Here is a 21,143-nt window from a genome sequence, read left to right on the forward strand (position 1 = left end):
TGACCAAAGGGCCATTTTGCACACAGTTTTTACAGGAGGTAATAATTGCCAGAGAACATTTCAGAAGCTTGTTTACACATGGGGGCAAGCTAGAAGGAAGCCAACTGTAAAGGTGTGGAGGAGGTGGAGCTTGTTGAAAGAAATGGTAAGGCCACTGAGAACAAGGAAACTGAAGGAAGAACAGATTTGATGAATGGGATTTTGTTCCTATGTCTGTTGGGGTACTGATAAGTCTCACTCTAGTGCCATCTGACAGATGGCTTGAAGTCTTTCAACAATTTTTTTTTTCTGAGCTTCATCTATTTTCCAGATCTGTAGATCCCTGGGTACAAAGGCTGGGGTGGGGAGTAGCACCATAATAGAAATGTAAGTTTTCTTGATATGAAGATGATGGGAGAAAAGGTGAGCTTACTGAAGGAGAGATTTGAAATTCTGGTAAACAGAGAGAGAGACAGACATATGTATGCATATGCACTGTTTTAGTCAGCTTTTTTTTTTTTTTTGCTGCTATTACTAAAAGATCTGACCAGAATAATTATAGCAAGGAAAAGTTTATTTGGCTGCTCACAGTTTCAGAGATAGCAGTCTCCATTCCTCAGGCCTCGAGGTGAGGCTGAACATTATGGCCGAAGAGTGTAGCAGAGGGAAGCAACTCACATGATGATCAGGAAGCAGAGAGAGAGAGACTCCACTCTCTAGATACAAAATATATATCCCAAAGCCACTCCTCCAATGTCCCACGTCCTCCAGCCACACCCTACCCACCTTCAGTTACCACTCAGCTAATCCCGGCAAGGGATTAATTCACTGATTGGGTTAAGGTTCTCACAACCTGGTCATTTCTCCTCTGAGCCTTCTTGCATTGTCTCACACGTGAGCTTTTGGGGGACATCTCACATTCAAACCATAACATACACACATGCCACATGTATATGTTTCCACACACATCGGTGCATGTGTGTACCTACAAATGCATACATGTACCCTCATGTTCATGCTTACACATATACACTTGTATTCACTTCTGTACATATTTGCATGTATCACACATGTGCAGACAACTTCAGAGGACTCACAGGAGCCCATCCTGGGGGTTCTGTGACTTACAGAATAAAAACCAGACACCAGAGAGAAGAAAGGAAAAGGATGAGAACAAGCCCTTGGGGAAACATTTCCTCCCCCACTTTTAAGGTGAACATTGAATCAGGATACCACCATGCTCTGCTCTACATAATGATTCCTGAAGTCCAATTTTGTACATCATACTTGTCCCATTTTTTTCAAAAACAGGGTTGACACATGTCTGCTTAAATTAATTTGCTCATCTCTATTGATGCGTTTGGGGGAAATAAGTTTTCCCACTAAAACCAGGGGAGAGAGTGGTGAGTATAGAGGCTGGAAAAAACGGAGGGAGAGAGCTATTTAAAAAGGTTTCAAGATGTACAGACCCCTCATTAAAAACAACAAAAAAGGCCAGGCTGTGCATTAGCATCAGAAAAGCAACCCACTCCAGTGATGGCCAGGGCCAGTCACTTTACAGGGCTAGTTCCTTTAGTGGCTGTGAATGACAGGCTCTTTTGGAAAATGTGGAAGCCAACAGCACTGTCCTTGCCTTGCTGCCTGAGCAGCTGAGATTTTTCCTTTAAGTCCTATTTGGTTCTGGCCACCCATTGTTTCCAGGTCTCAGCATCAGCAAAAATGTGGGCTTCATCCCACTGGATAAGAAAGGAAGACAAGCTGTTGGCCACCCCGCCCCATCAGTTTAGGGCTTCCCTCCTGTTTATGTTTAGAGGTTTTCAGCTGACATGAATGTCAGCTTCCATCCCAGCACTCTGTGGCGTTACAGGCAGCTTTACACAGTGGTGAGTGTGAGAATGTGAACAACAGAAAAGCTTGGTTCATGTTTGGCAGAAGCAGGAGGGGGCAGGGTGGCAGCTGCTGCCACAGTCCCTTACAGAAATGGTCACCGTTTATTCTCCAGGAAGAAGCTTGGGATGATTTTCTCAGAGGTAGAAGGACAGCACAGCTGAAACCAGTACCGGAGAAAACAGCTGGGGGAAGGGGGACCAGGGAGTGGTAAGAAGGATCTGGAAAGAGCGAATTTACAAAGCCCTTATCCTCTGCGAAGGAACATGCATGTTTGAATCAAGCCACATTTTTAGCAGAAAGGAGGGGACTTGAACAGGCTTCTTGGGTTAGAAAGGAGTGTCTTTTAGAGACCATGAAGGATTGGGAAGAAAGATTGAATTCATTATTACAAATGGGAAACTCAAGTTCAGATGCAGGGCATTTGGACTGCTAACCATAGAGCTAGCTATGATTTTTCCTAAGAGGGTAAAAATAAACATTAAAAAAAACAAACAGATAAGACATTGATTTCTCGATGCCCTCAAGCACCCAAAGACAACTATTTTCTCTAGCTGTCACATTATCTTGCATGTGCATGCACATGCGTGTGTGTGTGGGGACACACACACACACACACACACACACACACATCCTGTGGCTTTGCAAAACTGGCTGGTTTTGCAAGACAGAGAGGAATTCATTTCACAGAACAGTCTAAGCTTGTTGCTGACCACACACTTAACCCTTCCTTTCTAAACATTTTAAACCTTCCTTGGATTTGGCCTTGGCTTTCAGAGACACGTCCTGGGGAGCCAAATGTCTTACTGTTTGGGTGCTGGTCAAGATTACAGGGGGTTATGAGCTGGGCGTGGTGGTGCATGCCTATAATCCCAGCGACTCAGGAGGCTGAAGTGGGAGGATGATAAATTCAAGACCAGCCTCAGCAACTTAACAAGGCCCTAAGCAACTCTGGGAGACCCTGTCTCTAAATAATAAATAAAAAGAACTGCAGATGTGATTCATGAGTTAAGTGTCCCTGGGTTCAATCCCCTCTTAAAGATAAGGCTGACAGATATCCACCTTGCTTCTGGTAGCACCATGGTGTGGCAGCAGTGTGCAATCAAAAGTAGCATGTGGTCCAGGGCAACTGAATTTTTCTATCACTTAGCTGTGGGGTAGCCTTGGACACCCTACTGGCCTGGGGTTGAGCCACACTAGACCAGCCAGAAGGCATAGGAGTGGTCTGGTTGGATGCCCACTGGGCTATTCTCTGCTCCAGCCTTACTCAACCACCTGAATATCTGGAGCTTAGCAGGGAGAGGTCACCCAAGCCACCATCATCTGTCGCCTGGATTACTGTAACAGCCTACTCACGGTCTCTCTGATTCTGTCTTTGCCCACATCTAGTCCATTGTGCATACTAGTGCTTTTCAAAGAGGTCAAATTATGTCTGTCCTCTGTTCAAAACCATTTGAAGGTCACTTCTCTTACTCAGGATAAAAGCTAAAACCCTGATTTGGAGCAGTGTACAAGGCCCTGCATGGCCTGGCCCCAGAATCTCTCTTAGCCCTCTCCACCTCACTTTTTCTGTTCCAGCTACACTGGCCTCTTGGCTACCCCTAGAACACACCAAGCACAGCTGTCTGGATTCTTATTCTTGTCCTTCCTTTGCCTGAAACTCTTTTACCAGATATTCACATGGCTCCCTCTCTCATCTCCTTCAAGATTCACCTTTGCAGCAAAAACTTTCCTAACCACCCAGTTTAAAATTGCCACCCTCTACATTCTCTGAACCCTGCTTTCCTGCTTAAGTTTTTCTGCATAGCATTTATCACCATCTACCAAACTATGTACTTTAGATAGTTTGTATATAAAGTATTCTACAGTATTTTGTTTATTATCTACATCCACGAGAATATAGGTTCTATAAGGACAAAGATTTTAATTTGTTTAACTCAACACTATACCTGTAGGGCCTAGATCAGTGGGTGCTTGGTGCACAGTAAGAGCTCAATAAATATTCCTGTGAAGTACAAATGGACCCAGACCATTTTCTGGATGACACCTGAATGTCACTCAACTCCTCATGCTTTAGATGAGCCATAGAAGTCAAATTCTTTCTCAGTCTTGATGATTAGTGGGGGCGGGGTGGGTTGTCTCTGGATACCTCCCCCTTCCCCAGCAATCTGGATGTTGACTATTGCACCCAGGTATGGCCAGAGCCACCCTGTCAGCTCTTTTTCCCATGGACACACCACTTGGAACAAAGATAATGACCTGTTTCCATGGTTTCTGTTAGAACTCCTTGGTCTAGTGATGCCTGAATTTGCAGATGCACAAGTGCAAGTCATCAAACATGGTAGGATGACCTCTTAGTGTGCCTCCCTGATATGCCCCTGTCTAGCCCTTCCTGTATTCTCCATCCTCTGCCTTGTCTGCACCCCTCCACAGATGTTCCCTGCAGTAGGCAGGACCTGACACACTGCAGCTCAGGGAGGAGGAGACCCTTATAATCACTGCAGTCATTCAATGCAGGATGCTCCAAGCAGCTGCCAGCACAGATCAGATGATGTTTCTTGTTATAGTATTTAGATACTATTTACAGAATATCTGCTATGTGCCAGGTGTTTTACACATATCTCCAATATTTACAAGGATTCTGCCAGGGAAGAATTATTATTTTTTAAAGAGAGGAAACTGGGGCTCAGAGAGGTTACATAGCTGGTCCAGGACCAAAGTCAGTAATGGAACTGGCTTTTATCGAGTTCTGGCCTTACAGACCATGAACTGTACCACCTCCATGGACCCTTTGTATAGAAATACATGTTTTTCACTGCACAAGTCCAAAGGCATTGTGAATGGTGTCTGTGTACTATCTGATGGTTATAGTATTTGCTTTAGGGAGACCAATTTTGTCAGTTAGGAATGAATTCCACTGCAAGAAATAGAAAACCTGAATTCTCCAGGGGGGAGGCATTCAACAAAATGTGGTTTTAGTTTTCTCATAGAGTCAAATATCTGGGAGTAGATGGCTACAGGGATTGGTTTTGCAGCTCAGTAGCTAAGTTTAGTGTGTCAGAAATTCTCTTGGGCTTTACTCATGATTGCAAGGTGGTTGCAAATACAGAATCTCAGGCCCCAACTTAGACCTACTACTATATTAGAATCTGCATCATCACCCAATTCCCAGGTGATCTGGGTGCACATTGGTGTTTGAGAAACATTACTTCCAGAACATAAATTGAGAGTACAGGACTTCCTCCATGACTTTCACCAAAATTCTCCCATTCTCAACTTTCAGGTGACCAACTCCTTCTGATTTTCTCAGGATCCAGAGTTATCACTGACAGTCCCATTTCTTGGGAACCCTCCCTTCAGTCCTGAGCAGACCACACAATTAGCTCGTATCTGTTGGGTCCTACCCTAACCCCAAACAAAGGCAGAGCCTGTAACCAAAAGGCAGGAAACCCAGAAAACTTCCTTTGAGGTGTTAGGAAGTTAGAAAGAAGGTCTTTCCTTTGGGGTATGGGATTGAACAAGGCCTGAACCAGGACTCACCAGAATAAAGATATGGAAGGCCCACCCTCCTTGTGGGAGGTGTGGAAAGCTAGCAAGGAGATGGTTAAGAGCTATGTGGGCTTTTCATCCAGGTGGTTCTGAGGTATCATTACTGGACTTAATAATACACTTACAGCCAACATGAATGGGCTTTGGATTAAGAACCTGGTAACAAAGCAGATTAACTCTTTCCTCACTTCTTTTTTTTACTCCTTCATGTTGCTTTATTCTTTCTGCCAAGAAAATAGAAGATAAATGCCCAAATCCCACACAGGAAGCACTTGTCGTAAGTAGCACTGATGACTCAGAGTTATGTTTTAGTCCTGCCAGCCAAAAGCAACAGGAATGAGCTGGAGTGATCTGATTTATTAGTGAAAACAACAACAAGAAGAAACTTTTTCTGAACTCTAACCTCCTCCCAAGCCTCCCCCTGCTGCCTCCAAGCCTTCTTTTATTCTCCTTGATGTCCTGGGCATCTCATGTGGCTACCCAGGAAACCCTGTTTGGAGGGGCTGGGAGATAACTAATTTCATAGGCCTCATGCTTCAGTAACAAATATTTGCTACGGGCTCACTGGAATGGAAAAAAGAAGACAGAGCCTGACCGCTAAGCCTGGGTGCCTGGGAGTCTCTTGGCAAGTAACATAGTACAATATACTAGGAGATCCTAGGAACAAGAAATTCAAGAGCAGCTGCGGCAAATTCCTTAAGAACTTTAATTTGGACCTTTAGTTTGGCCATTTTGGTTGTGTGTCTGGTGGCTCAGGGGAGTTTTGGGGAACTCACCCACACAGCTAAGGAGAGTCAGTCCTCCCCTCAGGGCTTTAAATCAGTTCTCTACAGCCCAGTGTTTCCCTATTGGTCTCTTTAACCACTACACCATTGTATGAGAAATATTTTGGATTCAGGGAAATGGTCCATCCAGAATCTTTGCTATAGAATTTTCTGGGCTGCTTCAGACCCTTCTGCCATCCAAAAGGAAAGCTGTGGGACATTAGGGTGTAATTCCTCATCCCAAGCTTTTGTTATTAAGTTTATCCAGTGCCTTTCCTCAGAATACTATGCACAGACCTGTTAGGTATTCCATATTCCCATGCACAGGCTATAGATATAGAGGGACACACAGGTCATTAGGATGGGCAGAAAGGTATGACAAAGCGAAAGGAAGATAATATCGTGGGTCCCATTTACCTACAATAAACAAAAAATGGTGGCAACTACCCCATCTCAACCCTGAACTGTGGCAGCCATATTTAAGGCAAATCTTTCAACAGCTGCAGGTCTGTGACTTTAAATAAATAAAAACATATTGTACAGAACAAGGAACAGCAGCATAATTGGACCAACAAGGCTATTCTAGCAGGAGCCATTGCTCACTGATCCATGTATGTTGAGATGTGCATCTGCCTGTGGTCTAAACTAAATGATTCTTCATTGTATTTATATCCAAAACTTTGCAGCCCAACTGAAAGATCCATGTTTACATTTGTGGGACTTTAAGGAATGGCTGTTTTCTAAGGAACAGTGGCCATGTTTACAACTGCAGTGACTGTTAATCTTCTAGTCAGAAGACTCTTCCTCTCAGGGAGCTCATCATGTTGATGCTAACAGGGGGAGCCTAGAAGAGCTGTTCAGGAAGCAGAAGGAGTTTAACAGTAAATTATATATTTTGTAAACTTTGGTTTGGATACATTTCACATTCAGTAGTTCATGTGTTCCCTCACTGGACTGCATGAATTTTCCTTCTTGGCTACCCAAAACAGGACTTCTCATACTGGAGCATGGAATTGCCTAGAAAACTTGGCAATATCCAGATTGCTGCACTCCATCCTCAGAGATTAAAATTCAATAGATATATAAGGGGGCCCAAGAACTGGCATTTCTGACCAACTCACAAATGATACTGATACTGCTGTTCTGGAGGCCACACTTTGAGTAGCAGTGACCCAAAATAGATACCAAGTGCTATTACAACCTCACTAGCACAGGTTGAATATGTATGTCAGAATAAGAGGAACAGTGTGATTCCTATTTTTCATTTTGAGCCTAGCTCTTAATTTCCACTCCCCAATCCTGTTTATGGGGATGAAGATTTTATCTTAGAGTGTGAAGCTGGAATTCTAGGTGCTAAGGGAGTAGCCTGACTATCCTCATACTACCCCCTCCACCCATCCCCAGGGGACTTAGAGAACTGGGAGTTCCTGCTGGCACTGCAGTAGCAGGCAGTTTGCATCTGGAGTTACAGCCTTCAAAGGTCTCCAGAGGAGCAGGAACAAACCAGAGGAGAAAATTACATTTGAAATAATTTATTTTCACATGCAGGGGAGAAATCACATTTGATCTACTTTCATGTAAAGAAAACAAAGATTAGATTTTTAAAAATGTGTTGCTGGCAAGAGAGAAGAGCAGACAGGTTTGGATAAAATACACTTCTGTTGAACCTGGCCTTCAATCCCAGACTGTATTTAAAGGGAATTTGAGTTAGCCTATAGAGCAGAATCAAATACGGATTTTATTTTCAGTTTTTTCTTTCTTTAGAAATACTTCCTTCGTTCAGATTCGGAGTGACAGAAACATCTGGATTGCAGGAAAGTTTGTTCCTAGAATTTTGAGCTTTTTCTGTCTTCTCTGTAGCAAGCTGATTTAGAAGTTTTATCTCAGGAAACTTGGAATGAAACTACCATTTGACCCCATTATCCCACTCCGTGGCATATACCCAAAAGACTTAAAATCAGCATACTATAGTGACGTGGCCACATCAATGTTCATAGCGGCACAATTCACAATAGCTAAGCTATGGAACCAACCTAGATGCCCTTCAACAGATGAATGGGCAAAGAAAATGTGGTACATATACACACTGGAATATTACTCAGCCATAAATAAGAATGGAATCATGGAATTTGCTGGTAAATGGATGGAACTGGAGACTATCGTGCTAAGTGAAAGAAGCCAATCCCAAAACCCTAAAGGTCAATTTTTTTTCTCTGATATGCTGACTCACAATAGGCAGGGGGAAGGGAGGAGTGGCGGTTCTCCAGATTGGACAGAGGGGGGTTGGGGTAAGGGAGGCAGGGATGGGAATGGGAAAAACAGCAGAATAAATTGGACATAACTTTTCTATGTTCACATACAAATACACAACCAGTGTAACTCCACATCATGTACAGCTACAAGAATAGGCAGTTATACTCCATGTATGTATGATATGTCAAAATATACTCTACTGTCATGTATAACTGAAAAGAACAATTTTTAAAAAAAAAATTTAAAAATAAGTTTCACCTGAGGCAAGAGAATATTTTTGTCTTGGGATTTATGACTAAAGCCTGAAGGACCAGGATCCTGGAGAAGACAATGAGGGGAGGTTGGAGTAAGAAGCCTACACACAGAGTAAAGACCAAATCTTAACTCTGGGGCTCTCTCCTCTCTTGTCTGAGAAAGGAAGGAGGATTCTCACAAGCATCCCTCATACAGCCTTGGAGGGAGAAAAACAATGAGGATCCCTCTTTCCTGCATTCCCAGTTCTTGGCTCCTCAAGTCAGTGGATAGAGTAATTTTGAGGTCTGTCACACACACACACACACACACACACACATTCTGTACCTTTCCAAGGCACTAGCTTGGCTTGGCAGATCTGCTTGCTTTGAGCTTGGAGAGCTGACCACTGCTTGGTACCTACTTTTAGAAAGTGAAAAAAAATGACCCAGACTCTTGGGCAAAAGTTCTAGTGAGAAATAAAAGTCACTGAAGCAGCAGAGGAAGATATCCTTTCCATGGGAACAGAAAACATGATGTTAATTTCCAAAAATAGGGCAATAAAACATTGAAAGATCTTAAAGGGTTGTAAGAGGGAAGATTGGGGAATTGGGGCATATTTATCTAATCCTGGAAGATGATATGAAGGATCTAAATGTGTATCTTGGTCAAGAACAGACTCCTAGTTCAGATGAACCAGGGTTTGAGGTTTCTGGTTTTCATCCTCCCTGATATTTTCTCAACCTTTTCCTTAGTGCATATGTATGTGTGCACAGTATAGAAAACACCTATGCTACTGCCCTAAATTGTAAATTATATAAAAGGATTGTGAATGACCATCTTAATTTTGTTTCCATAAAAGCAAATCCTAAAATAAGGGCTTGGGTGGTTTGAGAGGTGAAGGAAACACTGGTAGAGATGGGGGAAGGAAGATAGAAAAGGTAATAGAGCCAAGAAATAATCTTTTTTAGGTGAATTATCACTGTGAGCAACTGGAGCTGAATCCTAGGGAAGAGTCTGAGAGACAGTGTGTAAAGCACTCAGAGTGATCTCACTTATGGGGTGAGGGAGCTGGGGCATTTATACTCCAACTCCCAAGGGTTGTTTATTGAGAGATGCTGTTGGGGTTGCTAATGCCAGAGCATTTCTGACTAAACCTATGTTTAGGCAGAATGGTCTTCCCCAGTTATGGGGTGAAAGCCAGGTACAAAGATACAGTTACTGGACTTTGGAAGTTGGGTGCTATGGACTGAAATGAGACGTATACGGGCTATTGCGAAGGCACCAATGGAGGCTGCTATGAACACATAGGAGTGTGTAGGTAGATCATTAGAGATGGAAACTTTCTCACAGTTATGCCCTGTCTAAATATTTTAGCACTTTAATAAAATATGATGGAATATTTGGAATGGTAAAGAATTTTTAAAGAAAGAGAGCTATACAAAATCCGGAGGATAAAGGTGTGGGGTCCGTGGTATATGAATTTGTCAAAACTAATCATGCTGTACATCTAAAATCTGTGCATTTTACTGAATGCAAATTATCTAAATTTTAAAAGGAAGCAGGTCTGAAATTCCAGATTTTAGTACTTTTCTGTAGAATCCTAAATTCCTGCATATTTGGAATGTACTTGGCCAGATCCCTAAAATTCTGCCTGGGCTATGGACCAACAATTGAAACTTTGTCTCTAGAACTTGTGCCAGAAAATGTTGACATGAGGCATTGGTAAGTCAATCCAGTGTGGTTTGGATAGAGACTCCCCAGCAAAAAAAGCAGGTTCCTTTAGCTGCTTCTGGTTTGTGCTAATTCTACCTTTACTATGTGACTATGGCCTGCATTTTGTAAGGGAAATGGATAGAGCTAGGACAAACATCTGCAATGCAGAAGAAACTGACAGAGAAAGAGTTTGATCTTATGAACTTGACCTCTTTGGTTAAGCCAGGCAAGTCTACCTGCCTCATCTGAATAAGGAAATGAGGACAAGATGATATGTTAGGACTGGCATTCAGTCAAAATCAACCTTAATGTCTGGCTTGTGGTGGGCATTTCATAAATACACAATGGGCTTAGCAGATTGCCCCCAGCTCACTGATGTTTCAGCTGAGAAGAGAAAGGTTGATGGAGAAGAAGCACAAAGTGGAGAACATTGGTCCCTTCTGTTCTTTCTTGAAGAATCCAAATCTGGAGTAAATGAGGTGGGCCTTCCCAGCAGAAGGGCTTTTTAATGACTATCAATTAATTGACTTGATGCTGATGGGGGAGAGTGCCAGAAGCTAAAGAATATAAATGTCATGGAAAAGAAAAATCTTCAATGTTGTTGCAATGCTGTTTAGATTTGGGAAGGTTTTTTCAGGAACTTCTTATCATAACCACAAAATCTTCACAGGGTTGATCAGTCACACAAGAAGATTTGTCATTCTCTGGGATTGGGGTGTGATGAGAGGTTGAATTGGAAGCCAAGAAGAAAGGACTGTGTTTGGTTTCTGTGGGTGGCAAGTGTGTTTGATGGTGATGAAGGATGAAAGCAGGAGAAGAAAGGTACACAGGGGGAAAATGGTGGTGTTAGATGTGAGTCACATTTTCAGAATTGTGGTATGCTTATTCTACAAATTTTGGCATGGATGTGTGTTTTTCCAACATGTTTTGTTCTTCCAGACTCTGACTGTGTTCCTGACCCTAAAGTAACCTAGGTACATTACTCAATGCTATCTGGCCATTTAGATACACACCCATACCCATGCATCTTATTCATGAAGAAATGTAAATAATAAGAAAACTCAGAGAAGTACAATAACATCACAGATTTGTAATAAGTAGAATTTTAGAAGTAGACAGAGCCCTAAAAAATAATAGTGCAGTTTCCTGCTAAAGTTGACAAGTGGAGGCTTTTATGTGGTCTGACGTCTTATCCACCTTGACCAGATTTCCCATGACAAGGCACTTGTGACATTTAGGGTCAGATAATTCTTTATTACAGGGACTGTCCTGTGCATTGTAGGATATTTAGCAGTGTCTAAAATCTACCCACTAGATGCCAGTCACACCGTGCTCTAGTTGTGACAATTAGAAATGTTCCCAGACATTGCCAAGCATCTCTTAGGAGCAAGTCACCTCTGACTGAGAGACTTGTGGGGCCTACAATGCAGCACTTTCTATACTGACCTATGCAATTTGAGGGTTTCCAATGGTGATCCTTTATGTCTTCAGAATTACATACAAATATTTAAATATGTGTGATGTGCACAGTACAATTGGTAATGTTCAAACAATCTATCCAGGATACTTTTCTTCCCAGAACATTCCTTTCTCTAATAGCTCGAAATCAGAGGTTTCTTTTTCAGCACATGTTAGGATGTAGTGTGTGAAATTGCCTTTTTCATGGCCCAAATGGTCAACTATTAGCAATCTCGTTAGGTTTAACCTAAACAGACAGACTTTAATAAGAAATCTGTCCTGAAGCACCTTCCAACACTCCCCAAATTCTTGAATGTGGGAATGTTTATTTAGGCTCATGACTCTTCTCAGTCACATTTCTAAGGTGAGTCCAATGTTTTCCACACAGAGCTTCACACCACAAGCTAACCACATTGCAAAATTCACCTGAAGATTTCTTTCTCATCCTGTGGTAAATTAAATGTGACCATGAATTCTTTGCAGAAACTCCCATTAAGAGGAGGCTCACTGAATCTGGGCTGATCTTGTGACTTGCTTTGAGCAACAGAAGGTGGCAGAAGTAGTGTTGTTCAAGTTCCAAGGCCTAGACCTTTAAGAGGCCTTACAGAATCTTCCTTAGCCCTCTCGGCCACTATTTTGAGACTTTGTTACTGTAAGGATGCTGGTGTAGCTTATGGAAGGATGACTGGTCATGTGGAGGAGAGCTAAGGCTAACACTAACAGTTAGCACCACCAATCAGACATAAGTAGGGCCATCTTAGGCTTTCTTGGTCTCATAACTCTGTAGCTAAATCTAATCATATGGACAAGCCAGCAGTGGAGCCACCCAGCAAATCCAAATCTGAGAATGAATAAGTCATTTTCTAAAGTCAATGTATTTGGGGGATGATTTGTTATATAGCAGTAGATAACTGATACACACCTGATGGAATTTTTACAGTTTTTTAACAATTTAATGGAATGTGACTTCAAATAAAGAATAGTGAAGCCATGTTTCTTGCTGGACTGCTGGATGGTGGGCTAGCATCCTCACTAGCTGAGTCTTATGCCTTCATACTACACTTGTCTTGGGTACTGTTCAATCACAGTCGTCAGGAAACTGCTATACATTGGAGACCATTGAAAAGGGTAAAAATCTTGATTTTTTAAAAAATATTTTTTAGTTGTAGTTGGACACAATACCTTTATTTATTTATTTTTATGTGGTGCTGAGGATCGAACCCAGGGCCTCACACATGCGAGGCAAGCGCTCTACCACTGATCCATAACCCCCAGCCTGGTAAAAATCTTGATTTAAAGCTACAAAGGCCAAATTGGCTGCTCTACATAATAATTACCTATATAGTGTCCACATGTAGTAGGTGCCTCAACTGTTCTCCTTAGGTATATATACGACATATAAATATCAGCCATATAAATCCATTGCATACTTAGTTTAGCCATGGCACAATCCTAAGTATAGTTATGTGATTGAAAATAACTTAAGCCTACATTTCCTATGATCGTGGTTTGAAAGGGGATATTTCAAACCAAGAATCTCCTCACAAATAGTGGGCATTAATTTTTTTTTTTTTTTTTTTTAGTGGGCATTAATTAATTGACTTTCTTGGTGCTTTCATTGAACATCTCTTTTGATCTACAGAAGATGCCTTAGGAAGCCCTTTTTTATTGTGTAAGGAAAACTTCAGTTAACATTCTCACTACAGTTAGAACTCACGATTCTTTGTGAGTTTCTTTAATGTTTATTTCTTTAATGTTTCACACACCAGCCCTTTTTGGACTTTGCCTCCATGAGAAGAGAAATTCTGTCTCTTTGCTCATGGCATTCCCAGCACATAGCTCAGGGTTTGGTTCCTAGTTGGTCTTTAATAAATATGTTGATGAATGGATGAATGAGTAAATGAATGAACTGTTGAAGCTGAGAACTGAAAGAGACCTTAGAATTTATTGTCTTCCATCTCCTGATGAGTGAGGATACTGGGATTTAGAGAGGATTAGCATTTTTTTTTTTATTTAGGAATCTTTTTCCTTTAAAAAGCCCCTTGATTATCTGATCTGTCACAGCTTATGATTATGGGAGAGAAAACATCAAGGATTTCTTCTTGAGCTCCATGGGACAGACCATGAACATCCCTAACATTGTTTGGCCTCATGCCATTGAGGGCAGGATTGTACCCACCCCACTTGACCCTGTAACTCATTGAGGGGCTGCCAAACCCACCTGGACACCAAGTACATACCAGATGTATCTCTCAAAGGTACATTATTATTAGCATTTATTTGCCTGTCAAACCGAGCCCTCTTCTGTGCTCCAGAATGTGAAAGCAAAACGGCCTTTTCCCATATGAAGCTAATAATAGTTCTCATCTTGATTCTACTTAACACAGAGCTGAAGATTTGGCCTCTAGGGTGAAGCTCTTAGTTAATTCATTTATTTAAAAAATAATTACAGAAACTATAAAAGATACATCCCAAATGGGGCCAAAAATGGTCTGATCCTGTGTTTCTCAGAAACCAGTTATGTGCTGGGAGCTTGGAAGAAGGAGAATGTGGTAACTATGTTTGAAGCCTTGGGCAGTAGGTGAAGCTAGACTGGAATTACTCTGCAGTCACTCTGGCTAGGCGGAGCTATGCCCATCCCCCTGCCACCCGCTCACTTCATTTTCTGTGATGACCTAAATGAGAAAGACAGTTGGTTTCCTTCCCCCTCAGCTCAGTCCCCCATGCAGACAAACAGGCTGTATCCCTGGCAGACTGCACTGGGGTTATGTGCTGTCTCATCCACTTGAGAATGATCTATAGCTTCGAAGGAAAAAATAAATAAACAAGCAAAGTCAACCCCTGCCCTTTGTCTAGGAGGAAATGGATGGCTTCCACCTCTCCTCTACAAGTTGCCTGTATGCCTGAGCCCTGGGGAAAGAACAGCCAGTGAAGAAAAGAGGCTGTTTATAGTGCTGTGTGTGTGTGTGTGTGTGTGTGTAGGGGGGGAGAAGAAAAAGGAGGAGGGGTGAGGGGGAGGAAGAGAAAAAAGACTGGGAGAAAGAAAGAGAGGGGAGGCAGGAGGGAAACAAAAGCAAGAATAAAGAAGAAAAGTGAGAGACTTGCTTAAAAGATGGCAGAAAAGTAATTTTGAATAGTGATTTCAAAGGGCGTATAAGTGGTATCTTTTCTCTCTCTAATTTCCCTTCCTCCTCCTTCCAGATACAGATGTAAGGGCTTCTCTTCTCCAGTTCTCATGCCTAACTCTAAAATCTACTGGAAATGCTATAGCACAGACCTCAGGTCACGATCCTCACAGGCAGTGAATTAGTTAAGTATTTTCCTGGGATCTGCTGTGCTGCTACACTGCAATCTGGCTACAGATGTCAAGGAGACCAGTTTCTGCCTTCCTTAGCATGTTGGTCAGATCACTTGAAAACCATTGACTTGTTGCTAGGCACATCAGAGAGAAACATCCACGTCTCAGCTCTTTCTACTACATAGTGTCATCTAGGTGAGCTGTCTCATTTAGAAAGCAGCCCCAGAGAGGACCTGCACTCTGTATGTGAGCTGGATGGAATGTTTATACTATCATGCAGTGGAGAACCCATATGGTTCACCATATGTATTATTGCTATTTTGGGTTAAAACTAAGATAATCTATATCAAGCATATGGCACATAGTAAATGATCAAGAAATATTTACTATGTATTATATATATGTACTATACACATACAATAATAAGTTTTTACTTTAGCACTATGTGCTGGACTCTATTCTAAGCAAATCTTAAAACAACATTATGAGATAAGATAGTTACTATTATCATCCCCCTTTCACTGATGGGGGAACTGAGTTACAGAGTGACCCTGGTTCCTAGGACCTACACATGAGGGTCTGTTTTAACACAGTATCCATTCTTCTGGAGAAGAGATGGTGACAATGAGGGGAGAAGAAAATTCACTAACATCTGTCACCTTCTTTCTTTCTCCAGCACCACTGCCTAAGACCAAGTCACCGCCTCTTCTTGCAATAGATCACAAGCAATTGCCTCCTTTCTGGCCTCCCTGTGCCCCCTATTATTGACTATAGTTCCTTCTCACACAACCATGAAAGTGATTCTTTAACCCATGGTCCAGACAATGGTGTCCCTCTCTACAAACTCATTTCCTTTCTGTTGCATTTAGGATGAAATCCACTCTCTTTATCATGACCTGTAAAGCTCTGCATGGCCTGGTAAACTCTTTCCAGATCTCCAGTGTCATACTGTGCCATGCTCACCTTGGCCCAGCACTCCCTTACTATGCTAACCCATCATAGTTTCTTAAATACATGCAACTCTTTCTTTCTTCACAGTATTCACACATGCTATCTCCTCTCTGCTTTTCTCCTTATTTCATTCTTCTACACTCTACTTAATGTCATCTCTGCATACTTCAATTTCCCTTCTCATTTTTATGTATCTCAATATTGTTCTTTATAACCTTCATCAGTCTTCTCACAATTAAGAAGTATTCTCATTTCTTTAATTAAGTCCTTGCTTTCTCTTTACTTTCCCACTAAACCATGTGCTCAATGAGAGCAGTAACTACATCTATATTGTTTGCCATTGCATCCCTAGGCCTTGGCACAGTGCCCATCTCATGGTAGCTCATGGTGCAATAAATATTTGTCGATACACATGACTGGTTTATATGAAGTATATGGGATGTGTATTTGGAGGCATGGCAGGTTATGGCTGGGAACCAGCACATCTCACTTTCCTGGCTACCCAGGGTCTTATTTGTATACCCTTGCCTGCCATCTTGTGTTCCAGATATGAGTAAGGACCTGTGTTATTCCATAGAGTTGTGCTCTCATTGGAGTTTTAACACAAAGTGGCCATGGATCCATTGCACAGCAGAAAAAGATAACATTAATTACAGTTGGTGTTTTATACCTTGCATCAGGATGCAGAAAGAAAGGTAGAAGATTGAGTTCAATAGTTCTCTCATTGGCTATAGAGTATCCAGGAAACGCTACTCTCTAAATGGCATTTATAAAGTACCTAATATGTTATTCCTTTGCTATTCTCAGCTCCCTGAAATAGTTGGATTTAAGACTCATAGCATAGTCAATCATGTATATATTCACCCTCAAATAATTCAACATTACAGAATGTGAACCAGTAAGCTAATGAAGTGTGCATTTAAGAATTTCACTTTGCACCATTGCAAGTTAATTTCTTCTATATGTGACTAAAGATATTATTTGATAAAGGTAAAGAGGTAGACATATTTTGGTCCTGACATTCCCTGAATTTTTCTTTAAATGATTGATGTAAGGCCAATCTCATTTTTTCTTACCCTCCCTGCCTTTGTCTTGGCCAATGGATGAACTATGGGAAGATCTCATGGGTGGCACTCTAAACAACTTTCCCTTGATTAAATAACCCTTTTCCCAAGGGCTACTTGTGTGGTTTAAGTTACTTTAAAAACAAAACAAACAATCCAGAGTAAGAGAATTAGTTAAAAAAAAAAAAAAAACAGGAGGTTACCAACAGCCTTGCCCTATACAGCTGGGAATGATGTGAAAAGCTCAGACTCCAAACACCAAAGAGAATAAATAAACGTGTCGCAAGTGCCATTAAGAAAACACATCTGCACACTGTCAGCAGAGAGGATAAACACATGATTGTTTTCCCTTTCACAAGAAGCAGTGATGGGGAGAGGCAACTTGATGGACCCTATCCAGGTCTGTTCAATTTACAGTATCTTAAGGTTGAAGGATGGGCACTTAGCCAGCCTTGATGCATTCCCAAAACTCTCATCAGAAGCAACTCTTCAAAGAAAACAAATAGTACATTCATTCTCCTCCCAGCCCACAGACAGGAGAACAAACAAGCAAAGAGAGAAAATGCTTTAAAGGTTATCTGGTGGAACTCAGTTGCCCAAGATTGGGACTTTGAGCCTCACATCTTTCTCTGGTTTTCCTCCTCCTCCTAATTCCCCTGCCAGTGGAAAGAGCAAATAGAACTGATATGAATATCCTTCACAACTGTTAAGTATAGCCATTGTTTCTTCCCCTAACCCTGTAGCCAAAACTTCTAGGGTACATCAACTTTCCTAGTGTCTCAATGAGTAGCTTTATAAGTATTTATGAACTATAATCAGAACTCATGAAAAATAATTAAGAGCCTAAGGAATTATATGGATCCATTGAAATTGAGAAAAGGCTCTGATATACAAGAAAATAAAGATGACTTTTTGGAGATGTCAGCCATCTGGAGCCTCCATGCTTCATGTTCCTATGGTTATTGATAATTAGCCATTTAAATTTTAAATTGAATCTTCTCCATTTTGATTAAGTCAAATGACTGTTTTTTTAATGTTTATTTTTTAGTTTTAGGTGGACTCAATATCCTTATTTTACATTTATATGGTTCCGAGGAACGAATCCAGTGCCTCATGCATGCTAGGCAAGCACTCTACAACTGAGCCACAACCCCAGCCCCTCAAATGACTCTTTTTAAAAAATACTTCTTTTAGTTGTAGATGGACACAATACCTTTATTTTATTTATTTTTTTTATGGTGCTGAGGATGGAACCCAGTGCTTCACAAGTGCTAGGCAAGTGCTCTACCACTGAGCCACAACCCCAACTCCAATCAAGTGCCTCTTATATTATGTGCCTAAATCAGAGAATGAAATATTATGAATCTTAAAACAGGGTAGGATTCAAACATCTGTATGCCCTGTCATCCAAATTTCAAAATTTGGCCTAAAGTGAATTAAATATTATTCCAACCTCAATTTTTCATACTAAAAGAATGTGGCCAACACCTCAGAAATCATTCATATTTGACTTTAGAAAGTGTTCCTGGTTTATTAGCTGACATGGCTGAAATTTTAATGATGGAGAGTATGGGAACTGACTCAAATAGAATTAGAAACCTTTCTACATTCTACTCATTCTGTCTTTTCCTTCCTCCACTTCCTGTACTTATTAAATTCTTTCCATTTCTTCATCTCTAAAACAAAATAGGCATAAGGGGTTAAACTAGAATAGTGCTGGGGATGTTCCCAGTTCTACAGTTCTGCAATTAAAGGGAATATATATGTGCCCTGATATAACTTTGAGGCATCCATTCATTTATTCATTCATCCCACAAACCTTTTTGAGTGCCAATAAGGTGCTCTTGTGCTAGCCATGAAAGATACAACCTTTCTTGTCCTAGAAATGACATGTCTGCTAAATATGCAGTAGGCACTTCATAAATGCTGTCAAAGGATGTACAAAATAGAGGTTATAATTACTCTTCTGAGCAATCCTGTAGTTAATGATGTTCTTTAATTATGCCAGCATTCATATCTCATATTCGATTTTTTTGCATTTTCACATTGTTGAAAATGATCAGAGAAGTGTGTGAACTCAATAACTATGAAGAATTATCTAGGGTTTTTTTGGGGGGATGGGGTTCTATAAATTTAACCCACAGGCTCTTTACCACTGAGCTACATCCCCAAGCTTTTTTGTTTTTTATTTTAAGTCAGGGTCTCACCACGTTGCTTAGGACCTTGGTAAGATGCTTCTCTGGGTTTTTAGTTGAGGACACTGAAGCCCAGAGATATACATACTTCATTATGCTTCCATGTGGGTAGGGATAGAGCCTGGAAGGTCTTCTGCATCCAGCGTTAGTTTCCTTAACAGTTAAGAGAGGACCCAGGACCCAAGTGTCTGGGTTCAAAGTCAGTCTCTGCCACATACAGGTTAAGTGACCTTAAGTAAGTCAGTTATCTGAGTAGTCCTTCCCCGTAAAATGGGACTGGAAGAGTAACCAGTTGCATAGGGTGTATGGTTTAAGTGCTCAGTATGTAAACAGTATAGTGTCATGTATAACAGCCATTAGCAGTTGCAAGTAAGATATGGATGTTTTCTCACATATGTCAGAAAATGAGCTATGAAATAATCAAAATTGGTAATACAAGTCTCAGACCTAGCTGTTCAAGGTATTTTATGAGCAGGGCCTGGTGGCACATGCCTATAATCCCAGCGGCTCAGGAGGCTGAGGCAGGAGGATCGCGAGTTCAAAGCCAGCCTCAGCAAAAGTGAGATGCTAAGCAACTCAGTGAGACCCTGTCTCTAAATAAAACACAAAATAGAGCTGGAGATGTGGCTCAGTGGCCAAGTGCCCCTGAATTCAATTCCTATTACCTCCCACCCCAAAATGATATTTTATGAGTAGATCATAAGAACCAAGGAATAAGAACCTTATTGAAAATGATCAGGGAAGTGTGTGAACTCAATAACTATGAAGAATTATCTGGCTTACAATCATGCCTGGCATGAAGTAAGTGCTAAATGTTAGTTTTTATATCACTGCATTGCCTTCATTTCCTGCAATTTTGGAAAGGAGCTTTAAAAGAAGTTTATTAGGAGCCGAAGATAATGCTTCCTTGCCTGTGTGTGTGTGTGTGTGTGTGTGTGTGTGTGTGTGTACAAGAAGGTGTATTCTAGAGGGAAATCAAATAACACACTGAGTAAATTATCTCAGCCAAAAGTACAGTTGCAAGAAATCAAATTCAGACCTGTAAGCCAGGTGAAACTCAAATTCTCCTTATAAACATTTATTGCCATGTCTAGGAAAGAAACATTTCCCCTAATCAGATTGTTTTGGCCGGGAAGTCTTGCATTTTAAAAGCAAGTAAAGAGTGAAAAAATTAATTCTCAGTATATGACACAATTTACAGTTAGCTCCTCAGAAATGTGTGTCATGTTTTAAACTTGAGTAGGTTGATGTTCTCCAAACATCCCAGTGCTGCATATTTATAGAACGCTTTATTTTAGAGTGTTAACAATGAATGAGAAAAAGCGAAACTTTCTGTAGACATTTTTCCCATTTTTTTTCCTTGATGCTGTTTTGATTTGAAAGCAGCCCTGCTTCTGTCTTTTTTCAAGCACCATAGGATTTGGTTGTCTACCTGGCATGCACTCTCTCACATTCTCCCCCCGGAGGAAACACTTCAATTGCTTTTATTGATGAAGAGAAAAAAAAATCTAAACATCAGGCAACCCTGCTAATGAGGGACAGGCCGACATGACAACTAACAAAGAACAAAACCAATTACCTCTCTTTATGCAGGTATGGCAATCCAGAGGGAAACAGTGGAGAACTGCAGCTGATAATATTGGTGTCCCTTCCCTATCCCCTTGACCCTCTTAGAAGTCACCTATAACCCACTGAGCAATCTGCTACACACCTATGGCATCTTACTTCAGGTATTGCAGTCTCTGTCTTGAGAGCTTTCTCTGGGCTGCAGGAGCATGCTCAACACCCCCCCCCCCCC

The 21,143-nt window shown here is 41.2% G+C and overlaps 1 long non-coding RNA gene across 1 annotated transcript in view; it reads right to left on the bottom strand.

Moving 5' to 3' along the window:
* Positions 1–21,143, bottom strand: part of LOC125614147 — a 43,015-nt gene that overhangs the window by 582 nt on the left and 21,290 nt on the right. The window lies entirely within an intron of this gene.

This window comes from Marmota marmota, unplaced genomic scaffold (assembly GCF_001458135.2).
Source record: "Marmota marmota marmota unplaced genomic scaffold, marMar, whole genome shotgun sequence".
NCBI classification, from domain to species: domain Eukaryota; kingdom Metazoa; phylum Chordata; class Mammalia; order Rodentia; family Sciuridae; genus Marmota; species Marmota marmota.